The sequence below is a fragment of the Dasypus novemcinctus genome, chromosome X (genome assembly GCF_030445035.2).
Source record: "Dasypus novemcinctus isolate mDasNov1 chromosome X, mDasNov1.1.hap2, whole genome shotgun sequence".
NCBI lineage: Eukaryota > Metazoa > Chordata > Mammalia > Cingulata > Dasypodidae > Dasypus > Dasypus novemcinctus.
The window spans coordinates 177862975-177878585 of record NC_080704.1 but is presented as its reverse complement, the minus strand read 5'-3'; the positions used below and the strand labels follow the sequence as shown (position 1 = coordinate 177878585).

Here is a 15611-nt window from a genome sequence, read left to right as displayed (position 1 = left end):
GTCAAATACTGCATGATTGTGCTACTATAAACAAAATACAGTAATCTCATGGAGATAATAACTTGATTATGGGTCAACAGAGAATGGAATGAAGTTAGAGAATGGAAAACTGCGGTTTAACTTGTGCAGAATGGGTAAACAGGATGTGTCTCTATGTTTGGAAATGAATTGGAAAGGTAAAAGTCCAACATAATGTTTGTGACTAGCAGTACTATTATGTGGGTATGAAAGTGGTTTAAAGGAAAATCTAAGGTCTTGTACACTACTAAAATGAAAGCTAAAGAAAACCAGATAGAACTGTATAGCATAGTAAAATCTTATATGAAATATGAATGTGGGTAAATTGCATATTTAAGATAATTTTTCTTTGAAACTGATCACTGTATGTTAATACTACAAGATGTTAATATCAGACAAAAAAGTGAAAGAAACCAGACACAAAGCACTACATTATATGATTTCATTTATATAAAATGTAAATATAAATCAATTTATAAAGATGAAATTAGATTAGTGGTTATGTAAGGCTCAGGAAGGAATGGTAAAGGGTGTGAAGTTTTTCTTTCTGGAGTAATGAAATTGTTCTAAAATTTTGTTGTTGTTGTTTTCCTTTATTTTCCTAAAATTTTTTGTGATGATGAATGCACACCATTGTGATTATACTAAAAGCCATGGATTACACACTTTGAATAAATTATATGGTAAGTGAATATATCTCAATCAAAGGGAAAATTAAATAAATAATGCAAGAATAGCCTGAAATAGCAGTTATGTATAGCAGGGATGCATAGAGAGATTTAGAGGTGAAGAATTGTGTTTGTTTTTTAATTATTATTATTGAAATAATGAAAATCTCTAATAATGATTGAAGTGATGAATGCATAACTAGGTAAAAAAAAGTAAGGCCAGAAAAAAGGTATTTCTAGGCATATAATATCTCAAAAACTTACTTCTGGAAGTGGATATGGTTGAAGTAGCTGTGCAACTGCCTCCCACATGGGAGGTCCCAAGTTGGGTCCCTGATGCCTGTGAAAGTAGACAAACAAAAAACAAGCAGACATCCAGCAAAAAAACCGAGCAGACAACAAGTAAAAACAATGAGCAGACAATGAACAAAAAACAATGAGCAGATAATGAGCAAAAAACCCAAGCAGACAGTGAGCAATAAAAAAAAAAGGCAAGACAACGAACAACAACAAAACAAAAAACAAAAAAACACAAATACTTACTTCCATATAAACTTTCTCTAAGGTAGTTGCCAGAGGATTCATCCCACTGAAAAAAGGAGCAAACGAAGGAAAAGTTCAAGGGATACAGAAACAGGAGATTTAAGGGAAAAGACAGGCCAAGTATCCCCAAGAGTTACGAAGGTAGATTCGAGGATGAGAAACAGGTATCAGTCAAAGAGAACAACCATCTAGAACTGGTCAGAGGTGAAAAGCTCCAGGAGAAATTTCTCAGTGAGGATGAAATTGGCGTTTCTGAATATCTGAGAGGAGATTTAGACTAGCACTGTCCAATAGAACTTACTGTGATGATGGAAATGTTTCATTATCTGCATTGTCCATTGCAATATGGTCACTAGCCCACATATTTGAAGTCTGGCTCGTGAGCCCAAGGAATTGAATTTTAATTTTTTAATTGAAATTATTGTAAATGATAGTAGTGGCTAGTGGCTACCATTTTGGAACGTGAAACACTGCAAAGTATGTTCTCTGACCACAGTGAAGTGAATGAGAAGTCAATAATAGAAAGAAATTTGGGAACTAACAAATATGTGGAAGTTAACATTCTCCTAAATAACCGATGGTTCAAAGAAGAAATCAAAAGGGAAATTAGAAAGTACTTGAAGATGAATGAAAATACAAAACACAACATACCAAACAGATGGGATACAACTAAAGAGTGTTTAGAGGAAATTGTGTACTTGTAGACGCCTGTTATACAAAAGTAGAAAGATCTCCTATTAGTAGCCTAACATTTGAACTTAAGACAGTGGAAAAAAGAAAAGCAAACTTATCCTACAGCAAGGGAAGAAATAATAAATATTAGATAGGAAATTAATAACATAGAGAATAGAAAAATAATAGAGAATATCAGTGAAACCTAACTGGATCTTTGAAAAGAATAAAAAAATTGACAAACCTTTAGCAAAAAAAATAAAAATAAAAAAACACATCTGAATCAAAGAGAAAACAACAACAAAAATCCCGTAGCTAGACTGAGCAAGAAAAAAAGAGAGAAGACCCAAATTACTAGAATCAGTAATGAATGAAGAAGTATCACAACCTTACAGAAAGAAAATGATTGTAAAGAAATACCACTAACAACTGTATGCCAATAAATTAGGAAATTTAAATGAAATGGACAAATTCCTAGAAGGCATAAACTACCAAAACTGACTCAAGAACAAATAGAATCTGAACAGACCTGTAATCATTAAAGAGATTAAATTAGTAATAAAAAACCAAACAAAAAACCAACCCGCAAAGAAAAGCACAGGTCAAAATTGTTTACTGCTGATAGAGGCGGGGCAAGGTGGCTCTGAGGGAGTGCACTTTATGGACTCTCCTGTGAAGAGGCGGTCAAGTGTGGTTGGAGTCTTGCTGGAGTGGGCTGCCTTGGGGGTTTGCAGGGCACAGGGTGTGTGGACATCGAATTGGAGAGAGAGTGGCGGAGGTGGTGCTTGCTGAAGGTAGAATTGCGGCTTACAAACAGAGGTCGGAAGCTGTGGGCTGGTGGGACCCTTCCCCCTGGGGCTGATGGCCGGGGTGTTTCCTGAGACCTGAACTTTTTGCGGTGGCGTTCCTGGGCCCCGTGGTCCCTGGATGCGTGGTCCCCAGCTCAGTCTCCCCTGAGGTCCCACAGCCCGTGTTCCACGGATTTCTATGCCCTGGGACTGCAGGGTGTGGGACTTTCCTTTCCCAAGTCCAGCGCTCTTGGATGTCCGGGATTGCCCTGGCAGTCTGGTTTTGGACTGACTCCCTGGGTGGGAGGGATTCAGTGGGGGGTGCAGTAAGGGGAACCGGCTAGAGTGGCCTCGATTTTCTGGTGTGCCCCCCCCTTTGTTCTTTTCTCTTTTTCTTTTTTTTTTCCTCTTGGAGGCTGGCTTGGGGAGATTCTGGGAACAGAGGAGTGGCGAATCTGCTGAGAAAGCCCGATTCACATAACTACCCTGGGATAGGAAACTAGGCCTGGGAGAAGGTGGAGTCAGAAAATCAACTAGCCCTCTCATAGCACACCTAAAGGAGAGGGACTGTAGGAGCTGCTTTCCAAGCCTCCAGTAGCATACTTGGGGTTCCTGGTGAGGTGTGGGTGCTCTCTCTCTGGAAATTATGAGTCATTGTTTTCTGTGTGGAGCTGATTCAACAAGGACCCACTTGAATCTCCTACTGGACCTCTCAGGCAGCTTTCCTGCTGTCTGGGAGAGCAGGAAGTGAGGAAGGGAGAAAAGGGGGAACGTCAGATCCCTAAGCGTTTTATTTAACTACAAAGAGAATTCCTTGCTTGAAAGTTCCCCTAATATTTGGTTGGTTTTTCCTTGTTTTTCCTTCCTCTTTATCCCCCCAAGGCTATTTTTCTTTCTTTCTCTCTTTTTTTTCCTGCTTACTTCACACTCCCTTTTGTTCCTTTTTTTTCTCTTTCTTTCTCTGCTTTCTTATTCATCTTACATTAGGTGCTGCAGGAAGAGCTTCACATTTGCTGTATTTCCTCATCATCCATTTACTCTTTTCTGTGTATATTGGTTTCAGCGACCAACACTATTCCCTTTCCTCTACATCTTTCTATCCTCCATCATTGATTGTTTCTCTTACATTACACCTCATTTTGTTTGCTACCCAATTTTTTTGACATTTTATTACTAATACCTTTGTTCCATTTTCTGCCTTATATTCACTCTTTATATTATTGTCCTCTCTTTTCTCTTTAGCACTCTTCTGAACCCACAGGCCTTTAATTTTATTTTTTGTCTTCATTTATTTTTTTAATGTTACAATAAAAAAAAACACGAGATTCCCATATAACCCCCATCCCCCTCATCCCACTCCTCCACCCATAACAACAACCTCCTCCATCATCATGAGACATGCATTGCATTCGGTGAATACATCTCTGAGCACTGCTGCACCTCATGATCAATTGTCCACACCATAGCCCACACTCTCCCACAGTCCACCCAGTGGGCCATGGGAGGACATACAATGTCAGGTAACTGTCCCCACAGCACCGCCCAAGACAAGTCCAACCCCTGAAAATGCCCCCACATTATATCTCTTCCTCCCACTCCCTACCCCCAGCAGCCACCATGACCACTTTCTCCACACAAATGCCACAATTTCTTTGAATACTAATCGCAGTAGTTCATGAATAGAATATCAGTAAGTCCACTCTAATCCATAATCTATTCCTGCATCCCACACAGGCCTTTTAATTCACACTGTATTCCTCCCCATATTCAGATTTTTGCATACTCTACTTTTCTTACTGTTATACCTCTACATACCTTACATGAGTCTAATATCCATTCTCCTATATAACATGGTTCCTCTGTTAATATTTACTATCAATACTACTATTACTCATTTTCTTTTCTTACTCCTTTTACTTTCTGTGGCCCTGATAGTTTCCTTCAAGTGAACTTAGCCAACTACAAGGAAATAGAATAAGAATAACAAAGTGACAAAGAGAAGACTAAACACGCATGCACAAACAGCAACTAATTAAACTCCAAACTAGACAAAGAAGCTAAGCAACTGACCAAACTCATCAAGATATAATGATGACCAGACAGCAACAAAAAACTGCAAACCAAACCAATAATCAGGAAAACATGCCCCAATCCAAAGAACAAACAAAACCAGGAAAAGGAGCAGAACATTGAACAAGTAATTAAAGATCTCAAAACATATATTAGGGACCAATTTGTTGAGGTGAAGGAAGAGATTAATAATATGAAGAAAACAATTGGAGAGTATACAGCAGAAATTGCAATCATATGCAAAAATATAACGTATATGTTGGTGATGACCAGCACAATTTGAGAAATCAAAAACACACTCAGCAAATAACAGCAGACTCGAAGAGACAAAGGAGAGTTTAACTGATGTGGAAGCGGTATATCTGAAATCAAACAAATAGTAGAACTTGTCAATAGAAAGATAGCAAAAATCCAGCAGGGGCTTAGGGACCTGAAGGATGATGCAAAACATGAAAACATATGTATTATAAGCATCCTAGAAGGAGAAAAGAGAGGAAAGGGATAGAAGGGGTGTTCGAGGAAATAATGGCTGAAAACTTCCCAAACCTATTGAAGGAGAAGGATGTACATGTCCAGGAAGCACAATGCACCCCAAACAGCATAAATCCCAAAAGGCCTACCCCAAGACATATACTTGTCAAGTTATCCAACGCTGAAGACAAAGAGAAAATACTAAAAGCAGAGAGAGAAAGGAGAGCCATCACTTGCAAAGAAGGTGCCATAAGATTAAGTGCTGATTTCTCATCTGAAACCATGGAGGTAAGAAGGAAGTGGTATGACATAGTCAAGGTACTAAAGGAAAAAAATTTCCAACCGCGAATACTCTTATCCAGCAAAGTTAGCATTCAAAAATGATGGAGAGTTAAAATATTCACAGATAAACTAAGAGAGTACACCAACAAGAATCTTGCCATTCAAGAAATACTGTAGGGAGTTCTGCAGGAAGAGAGAAAGAAACAGGAAAGACAGAACTGGAGGAGAGTGTAAGAGCAACTAAAATGACAAAAACAGAAAACAAAAATCAAACAGAATATTGCAAACACAAATCCAAAGAAAATATCATTAATATAAGTAATTCCTAGAAAGTAAGAATACTGAATATCAATGTATTAAACTCACCTGTCAAGAGACTCAGACTGGAAGATTGGGTAAGAAAATATGATCCATCTATATGCTGTCTGCAAGTAACATATTTTAGACTCAGGGATTCAAGGAGGTTGAAAGTGAATGGCTGGAAAAAATCTTACAAGCAAACAATAACCAAAAAAGGAAAAGAGTAGCTATATGAATATCAGAAAAAATAGACTTTAAATGCAAAACAATTTTGAGAGAAAAGGATGGATGCTACATACTAGTGAAAGGGATAATCTTTCAAGAAGAAAGAACAATCATAAACATTTATGCTCCAAACAAGGGTGTCTCCAAATACATGAGGCAAACACTGGAAAAACTAAGTGAAGGGATAGATGCTTCTACAATTATAGGGGGGACATTAATACACTTCCATCAACTTTGGACAGAACATCTCAAAATGAATCAATAAAGAAACAAAAACTTTGAATAGCATATTAGAGGAGCTTGACCTAATAGACATATACAGAACATTACACCAAAACACAGCAGGAGAGGTGGCATTGGATTGGGAAAAGTGGACATGGTGGACGATGGGTATGGGGAAAGGCAGGAAGAGATGAGAGGTGGAGGCGTCTTTGGGACATGGAGCTGCCCTGGATGGTGCTTCAGAGGTAATCACCAGACATTGTAAATCCTCAAAGGGCCCACTGGATGGAATGGAGGAGAGTATGGGCCATGATGTGGACCATTGTCTATGAGGTGCAGAGGTGCCCAAAGATGTACTTACCAAATCCAATGGATGTGTCATGATGATGGGAACGAGTGTTGTTGGGGGGGGAGGGGGGGGTGGGGGGGTGGGGTTGAATGGGACCTCACATATATATTTTTAATGTAATATTATTACAAAGTCAATAAAAAAAAACAAAAAAAAGCACAGCAGGATATACATTCTTCTAAAGTGCACATGGATCATTCTCCATGATAGACCACATGCTAGGCCACAGAAAAAGTCTCAATGAATTCAGAAAGATAGAAATCATACAAAATAATTTCTCTGACCACAGTGGAATGAAGCTGGAAATCTGCAAGGGCCAGAGACCCAGATTTGGCACCAAGATTTGGAAGTTAAACAAAACACTCTTAGAAAAACTGTGGGTCAAAAGGAAATCTAAAAAGAAATTAAAAACTACCTTTAAAATAATGAAAATCATAGCACAACATACCCAAAATTATGGGATGCAGCAAAAGCAGTACTGTGAGGGAAATTTACTGCCATAAATTCATACATTGAAAAGGAAGAAACAGCTAAAGTTGAAGAACTAAAGGCACACTTGGAGGAATTAGTTAAAAACAACAAACTAAACCCAAAGAAGAAGAAAGAAAGAAATAGCAAAGATCAGAGCAGAACTAAATAAAATAGAAAATAAGGAAGCACTTGAAAAAATAAAAAAAAACAAGAGCTGATTCTTTGAGAAAATCAATAAAATTGACAAACACTTAGCTAGAGTAACAAAGAAAAACAGAGAGAAGATGCAAATACACAAAATAAGTAATGAGATATCACCACTGATCCCACAGAAATAAAGACTATCATAAAAGGATACTTTGAAAGACTATATTCCAACAAAACCACAATTCAGAGGAAATGGACAAATTCCTAGAAACACATAAGCAGCCTACATTGACAAAAGAAGAAGTTGATGATCTCAACAAACCAATCACATATAAAGAGATAGAATCATGGGAAACGGACTTTGGCCCAGTGGTTAGGGCGTCCGTCTACCATATGGGAGGTCCGCGGTTCAAACCCTGGGCCTCCTCGACCCGTGTGGAGCTGGCCATGCGCAGTGCTGATGCGCGCAAGGAGTGCCGTGCCACGCAAGGGTGTCCCCCGCGTGGGGGAGCTCCCACGCGCAGGGAGTGCGCCCTTGAGGAGAGCCGCCCAACGTGAAAAGAAAGTGTAGCCTGCCCAGGAATGGCGCCACCCACACTTCCTGTGCCGCTGACGACAACAGAAGCGGACAAAGAAACAAAAGCAGACAAAGAAACAAGACGCAACAAATAGACACCAAGAACAGACAACCAGGGGAGGGGGGGAAATTAAATAAATAAATAAATCTTTAAAAAAAAAAATAAAGAGATAGAATCAGTCATTAAAATCTCCCAACAAAATGAGCCCTGGGCCTGAAGGCTTCACAGGTGAATTCAACAAAACATTCTGCAGAGAACTAACGCCAAACTTGCTGAAACTCTGCCGAAATATTGAAACAGAAGGAACATTGCCTAACTCATTCTATGATGACAACATTACTCTAGTACCAAAGCCAAAGACACCACAAGAAAGGAAAATTACAGACCAATCTCTTTAAAGAATCTTGGCATGAAAATCCTCAACAAAATAATTGCTAATAGTATTCAACAACACATTAAACAGATTAGACACCATGACCAATTGGGGTTCATTCCTGGTATGCAAGGATGGTTCAACATAAGAAAATCAGTTAATGTAATACACCACATAAACAGATTGAAGGGAAAAAATCACATGATCATATCTATAGATGTAGCAAAAGCATTTGACAAAATACAGCACACTTTCTTGTTAAAATAATGCAAAAGATCAGAATAGAAGGAAACTTTCTGAACATGATAAAGAGTATATATGAAAAACCCACAGCTCACATCATTTACAATGGTGAAATCCTGAAATCTTTCCCTCTAAGATCAGGAACAAGACAATGATACCCACTATCACCCCTCCTATTTAACATAGTCTTAGATGTACTTGCTCGAGCACTGAGGCAAGAACCAGAGATAAAAGGCATCCAAATTGGAAAGGAAGAAGTAAAAATTTCACTCTTTGCAGATATTATCCTATACATAGTAAATCCTGAGAAGTCTACAACAAAGCTGCTAGAACTTATAAATGAGATCAGTGAAGTCAGAGGTTACAAGATAAATGTACAAAAGTCAGTAGCATTTCTGTACACCAATAATGAGTAATCTGAGCAGGAAATCAGGAATCAAATACCATTCACAACAGCAAATAAAAAAATCAAATACCTAGGAATAAATTTAACTACATAGGTAAAAGACATACACAGAAAACTACACAACGCTGTTCGAGGAAATCAAAGAAGACCTCCATAATTGGAAGAATATTCCCTGTTCATGGATAGGAAGACTAAATATTATTATGTTGTCTATCCTACCAAAATTGATCTACATTTTCAATGCAATCCCAATAAAAATGAACACATCATTAATTAATGAACTAGTGTAACTAACTATGAAATTTATTTGGAAAGGAAAGAGGTCCCAAATAGCCAAAGACATATTGAAAAAGAAAAATGAAATTGGAGGAATCACACTACCTGACTTCAAAACATACTACAAAGCTACAGTACTGAAAACAGCATGGTATTGGCAAAAGGATAGACACATTGACCAATAGAATCAAATTGAGAGTTTTGATATAGATCCTCATATATATAGCCATACAGTATTTGACAAGGCCACCAAACACTTTCAACTGGGAGAGAATGGCCTCTTCAACAAATGGTGCCTGGAGAACTGGATATCCATATGTAAACGAATGAAAGAGGATTACCATCTCACACCTTATACAAAGATCAACTCAAGATGGATCAAAGACCTAAATAGAAGAGCCAAGACCATAAAGACCTTGGAAAACAAAGTAGGGAAGCATCTACAGGACCTTTTAATAGGAAATGGCTTCATGAAATTCACACTGAAAGCAGGAGAAGCAAAAGAACAAATAGGTAAATAGGACTTCCTCAAAATTAAAGCCTTCTGCACCTCAACGGAGTTTCTCAAGAAAATGAAAAAAGAGTCTACACAATGGGAGAAAATATTTGGTAACCTTATATCTGATGGGAGACTTACATCCTGCATATATAAAGAACTCCTATATCTTGAAAATAAAAAGACAACCCATTTAAAAAATGGGAAAAAGATTTAAACAGACACTTCTCCAAAGAAGAAATACAAAGGGCCAAAACGCACATGAAAGAATGCTCCAAACCTCTAGCTATTAGGGAAATGCAAATCAAAACTACAATGACATACCATCTTACTCCCATAAGACTGGCAGTTATCAAAAAATCAGAAGACTACAATTATTGGAGAGCAGGTGGAGGAATGGAAACACTCATCCACTGCTGGTGGGAATGCAGAAGGATCCAGCCATTCTGGAAGACAGTTGGCGGTTTCTCAAAAAGTTAGGTATAGATTTGCCATATGACTCCACAATTCCACTGCTGGGTACATACACAGATTCTGAAAACAAGGACACAAACTGATATATGCACACCAATGTTCATAGAAGCACAATTCACTATTGCCAAAAGTTGGAATCAACCCAAATGCCCATCAATAGATGAACAGATAAATAAAATGTGGTATACACATACAATGGAATACTACTCAGCTTTAAGAACGAATATACTACTAACACACGTGATAACATGGATGAATCTTGAGAACCTTATGTTGAGTGAAGCAACCCAGGCATTGAAGGATAAATACTACATGACCTCTCAGATATGAAATAAGTAAACCAAGCTGTCTCAGAGAGTTACAGACCGAATGATAATCTTCAAGGTAGTTGGAGGTTAGAGGAAGGTTGTGAGCTGACAGCTACTTGGGTGTAATCTATGATAAGTTGGAGCTAACTATTTTTACAGGGAGGGGATAAAATGGGAGTATAGGAATAACTTTGAGTGGACCTGCATGTGTTTTAGATGCACTAGGGATGGGAGGATGGGTCAGATTGCCCAAGAGATTTTGGAGAGGGTGAGGGGAACATTAGTTCTTGGACGATTGTCAGGTATGTGGTTGAAATTTGGTGCAGTTAAAACTCTTAGAGAATGTAATATGGAAGGTTGCCTGTTTGGGATGCTTAAGGGGGGGAGCATCTGACACAGGGCAAGCTTCTAGGGAGTGTGTGAGTGCTCATTTTGTCATAGTGGATTATATCATTGGGTGGAGACTCATACCATGAGAGTGAAGCTATACCCACATCCTGGGAGGACTGATGTTCTCAAACAGGGAATTGCATCTCTTGAGAGAATCGGTGGCTCCCAATGGGCTAGGGCTGTCAAGTGTGTCAACCCCTCAACCTTTTTGCAAGTATCTCTGAATATGTTCCCTCAAGTAATGAAGTTTGATTGTCATGGTGGCCCCTGAGGGGAGGGAGAAAATAGTGTTGAACACATGGAATCAAGGTAACTGTGGGGTAATGGAAGTGTTCACCAAGATCATGCCATGATGGTATAGGTCATGTTAAATTACACCAAAAATGTATAAAAGTCTATAAGCTAAAATATAAACCATAATGTAATACATAAGATAACTATAAATTTAGAAAATTGTATAGTCTAAAATATAAACCATAATGTAAACCCAAATGGAACCATGTTTGAAAGATATTGTTTTAATATCTGTACATTAGCTGTAGCAAATACAATATGAACATGTGAAAAGACACCATTAGGGAAGGGACAAAGGGTTTGATGTTGGATATGTGGGAGTATCATATATTGTATATGTGAATTATTGTTACCTAAAACTTATGTCAAGAGAAACTTAATAATTAGGAAAAAAGAAAGAAAGGAGGTAGACACTGAGGAAGAAATGGAAGAAATTACCTTGCCACTGTACATACAGGGCAATACCTGTAGCAGTGATGAAAGGCAAAATGTCAAAAACAAAGCTTTTTCATTTTTTCATTTCTTTGATACCCCAATTTATTTTCCCTTTATTTAATTTTTCTACATTTCTATGTATTCTGTATCTAAACTTTAAACCCATCACTATATTCCATTTTTCTGTTAATGGAACCTGGCAATATATTGGGCTTCCTTTTTGAAGAAGTTTTGGACTACAGAGAGGTTCAACTATGATGGGGGAGGAGCAATTGTGTGGTGTGTCATTAGTGGGGGGCACACAGTTGGGAGGGCTTTCTCCAGGACATTTACACCGGTACATAGACAGGTTTGGATATTTTCATAGTGGTTCCAGTTGGAAATGACAGATGAGAGAGTGCTGAATTCATGACCAGGGGAGCTCTGTCACATTCCCCAATGGAACAACAATAATTGCCCAAGTGCAGTGGCAAAGACCAATAAAGATGGATGGTCTGACGATGAGCCCTTGATACTGATGGCACCGATTATGAACCTGTGTGCCTGAAATATGAACTAGGCCTATAGCCGTGGGGTGCCAAAGAGTTACCTACTGAGAGCCTCCATGTTGCTGAAATGTGGCCACTCTCTAAGCCAAACTCAGCATGTAGATGCATTGCCTTCACTCCAAGATGGGACAGGACTCCCAGGAATGAGCCTCTCTGGCACTGAGGGATTACTACCCAGCACCCAGCTGATGATGTAACTACACAAAGACCATGAACAAAGAGATCAACTCAGACCGGCAGAATATCTCTGGGTACATCTAATACCAGGTGTTAAAAAACTGCTTTTTGACTTTGTATAAAAAGGGGGAAATGGAAATGACAAGTGAATTTTTATGGCCAAGAGTCTCCAAAAGAAAGTTGGGAGGTCATCAGGGATGATTCTTATGCATGACTCAGCAGGGTACCAGAGACAGCAAAGGTAGATGGAAACAAACGTGCTGGTTCTCCTGAGGGCTGCAGCGACCCACAGGTTCTATGGTCAAGGCAGAGGGCTCTGGAGTTCAGGGCCATGTTAGTTGGCCCTACCTTGGAGTTTGTTTTTCTGAGTGTGATGGAGTTGGACTCAGATAGAACCTTTCTACACATGCGTCTTCTGTTACTTTACTGGACCTGTTGTTGGCATTTGGGTTGCTGTATACTCATGAGACCTGAATCTCTGAACTGTCCATGTGACTGCCAGGCCCTGGGCCTCAGCCTTCTTGCAGCTCCTACCCGCTGGTTTCTTGGACATACCCTGGCCAGCTGACCGGGGGGTGAAGAGGGTCAACCACCACACCAGGGAGCCAAGAGTTCCTACAGCTGCAATGCAGGAGATTTGCATCCATCATGCATGTGTAATATAAATACATTCTTGATGTAGAGGGGTCTGAACATAGCAATCCCAGATCCACAAGATGGAGCAATAGAGTATGGATTAGAGTGTACTTTCTGGTGTTCTGCTGGGGAAGTGTTGTGATTAGTAAGGGAAGATATTGTAGTAGTGATGTGGAGAGGGTGGCCACGGTGGCTGCTGATGGTCAGGAGAGGAAAGAAAAGATATGGTGTGGGTGCATTTTCAGGATTTGGTGTTGTCCTAAGTGGTACTGCAGGGATGCATGCTGGACACTGTATGTCCTGTCTTGGCCCACTGGGTGGAATGGCAGAGAGTGTGGACTACAATATGGACGACTGACCATGTGCTGCAGCGGTTCTCCAGAATGCATTCGCCGGGTGCAGTGGATGTGCCACACTGATGGAAGAGTTTATTGATGTGGGAGGGCTGGTGTGAGTGGGGTGGTGGTTTTATGGGGACTTCATATTTTTTTAATGTAAAATTTAAAGAAAATAAAGAAGAAGAAAAAAATTGTTTACTGCTTTTTTCTACCAAACATTTAAATAATTACACCAAGCTTTCTCAAATTCCTCCAAAAAATAGAAGAGAAGAGAATACTTTCTAATTCATTGTACAAGGGCATCATTACCCTTATAAGGCAAGATAAAACCAGATAAAAATATCACAAGAAAAGTAAATCACAGGCTAATACCCGTTATGGATATAGATGCAAAAATCTTCAACAAATAACACAAACCAGTATATTAAAAGTATTATATACCATGACCAAGTGGGATTTCTTCTACGAATGCAAGAATGGTTCAACATAAGAAAATCAATGAATATAATAATGGAATGAAAGGAAAAAACAACAACAAATGATCTGTGCGGTCTTGGGATTTCAGCAGATGGCAAGTCCCCACAAGCCACCAAGCAGGCTCTTTCTTTGGGACTGGACAGGATCAGCACAGTAGCCTGGTGGGACCGATGTTTGCTGCACACAGCATTGCAGTGAATCTCAAAGTTCTCATCCACCATGTCTCTTTCAACTTCCATGGGCGGCAGATGGCAACTTGCTTTTATCTAAGAGCATCAAGATCTTGGATAAAAGTGAAAGTGGTAATTGGAAGACATGCGGTAGATATGTTGGGTTTATGATATGGATCCAGCCAGAGTTTGGAAAGGTTTTCACTTCCTGTTCCTTTGAATGAGCAGTTGCTGTTTGGGAAGAAATAGGAGAATTAATTGTTAAATTGCAAGGACAGAGGCATTGGGTTAAGAGAATAGCTCTAGAAGATAGCAGAACATCAGTTACCAATGTGAAATTTGCTCGCAAGCATATGGGGCTTATGTTAATACCCTGTTCAACAGATGGTATCCTAAGGCTGTTCGAGGCAAGAGATGTTAAGAACCTCAGTCAGTAGCCTCTGCAGCAGAAGATTTCATGTAACCTGAGCTATAGTTGTAGTTCCTGGAAACCTTCAAGCTTTTATGCTCATTCTCCCATTATAGCAGTAGAAACTGATGTCAGTGCTTCAAATGCAGTGGCCAAGGTGCAGACTTTTGAATATAATAAGACTGCAGGAAATATGCAGCAACAGAAACTCTTATGACAGTCACTGTTCTTGTACATGATAATGCATTTTCTCCAACTTGGGAAAGTGTTTTCATATTCTAGCTATAGCAACCAAAGATACGACAATTTTTTTATTTTACAATCTCTGAGGAAAGAATTTATTTCCTCTGGTGGGTCAACAAAATTCTAAATTCATGTAGTGGCTCAGTTTGATAGTCATAATTCTCAGGTTTGGCGAGTGAATTGGAATAAAACAGGAACAGGAGTAGCATCTTCAGGAAATGATCACTGTGTAAGACTGTGTAAAGCTAATTATATGAACAATTGGAAGTGTGCTCATATTTTGAGAAGACGTGGCTCAAGCAGTTGAGTAACTGCTTTCCACATGGGAGGTCCTGGGTTTGGTTCCTGGTGCATTTATACATATACATATAGGAAAGGTAATGGGAGCCCAGTCGATGGGAGTTCTCAAACACTTTCCTAGGTTCAAATATTCCAAATCTAAAAAATTGACTAAATTGATCTTCTGCTGGCAGAAAGCAAAGCAAGTGCAAGCTCGCAGCGAAACTTTGCTGTTTGCTGCTTTTTGCATGCACTGGGGAATGGAGAGCGAGTTCCTTTTCCCCTTCCCCAGTGCCCTCTGACAGACTCTCCCAAGAAAACCCAGCAGGCTGGGTACTACTAAACGTAGTCCAAAAAGCCTTTAAAAAACATGTATTACATCAGTTTCAGGAAATATGATATGAATAAGTTAAAAGATTATTGCTGTGGAAGGGAAAAGGTTTTATGGTGGATCTGGGGAAATACTGTATATTGTATATATGAATTTTGGTGATCTAAGACTCTTCTGAAGCTGACATTATGTTGGGATTCACTTTACGGGAAGTTTTGGATCACAGAGTGGTTCAACAATGGCAGCGGAGGAATACTGATATGGGATGTTATTGACAGGATATATATGGTTGACAGGGAGTTATACAGGGCATATGCCCAGGATATATGGTAATGTCTGTAGATACTCATAGTGGAAACAATTAAAAACAACAGCTGGGGGGGTACTGGGCTCCTGGCCGGGGGGTCAAAGTTGTGGGCCCGGGGAGAGCAGCGGCAATCCTTCAGGTGCAACGGCAAGAACTAGGAAGGAAGGAGGGCCCAACAGTGGGCTCTTGATACTAAT

The 15611-nt window shown here is 39.4% G+C and overlaps 1 pseudogene; it reads left to right on the top strand.

Moving 5' to 3' along the window:
• The first annotated feature begins 13845 nt into the window (after window positions 1-13845).
• LOC101426989 (nucleoporin SEH1-like) lies at window positions 13846-15119 on the top strand (annotated as a pseudogene).
• The last annotated feature ends 492 nt before the right edge of the window (window positions 15120-15611 follow it).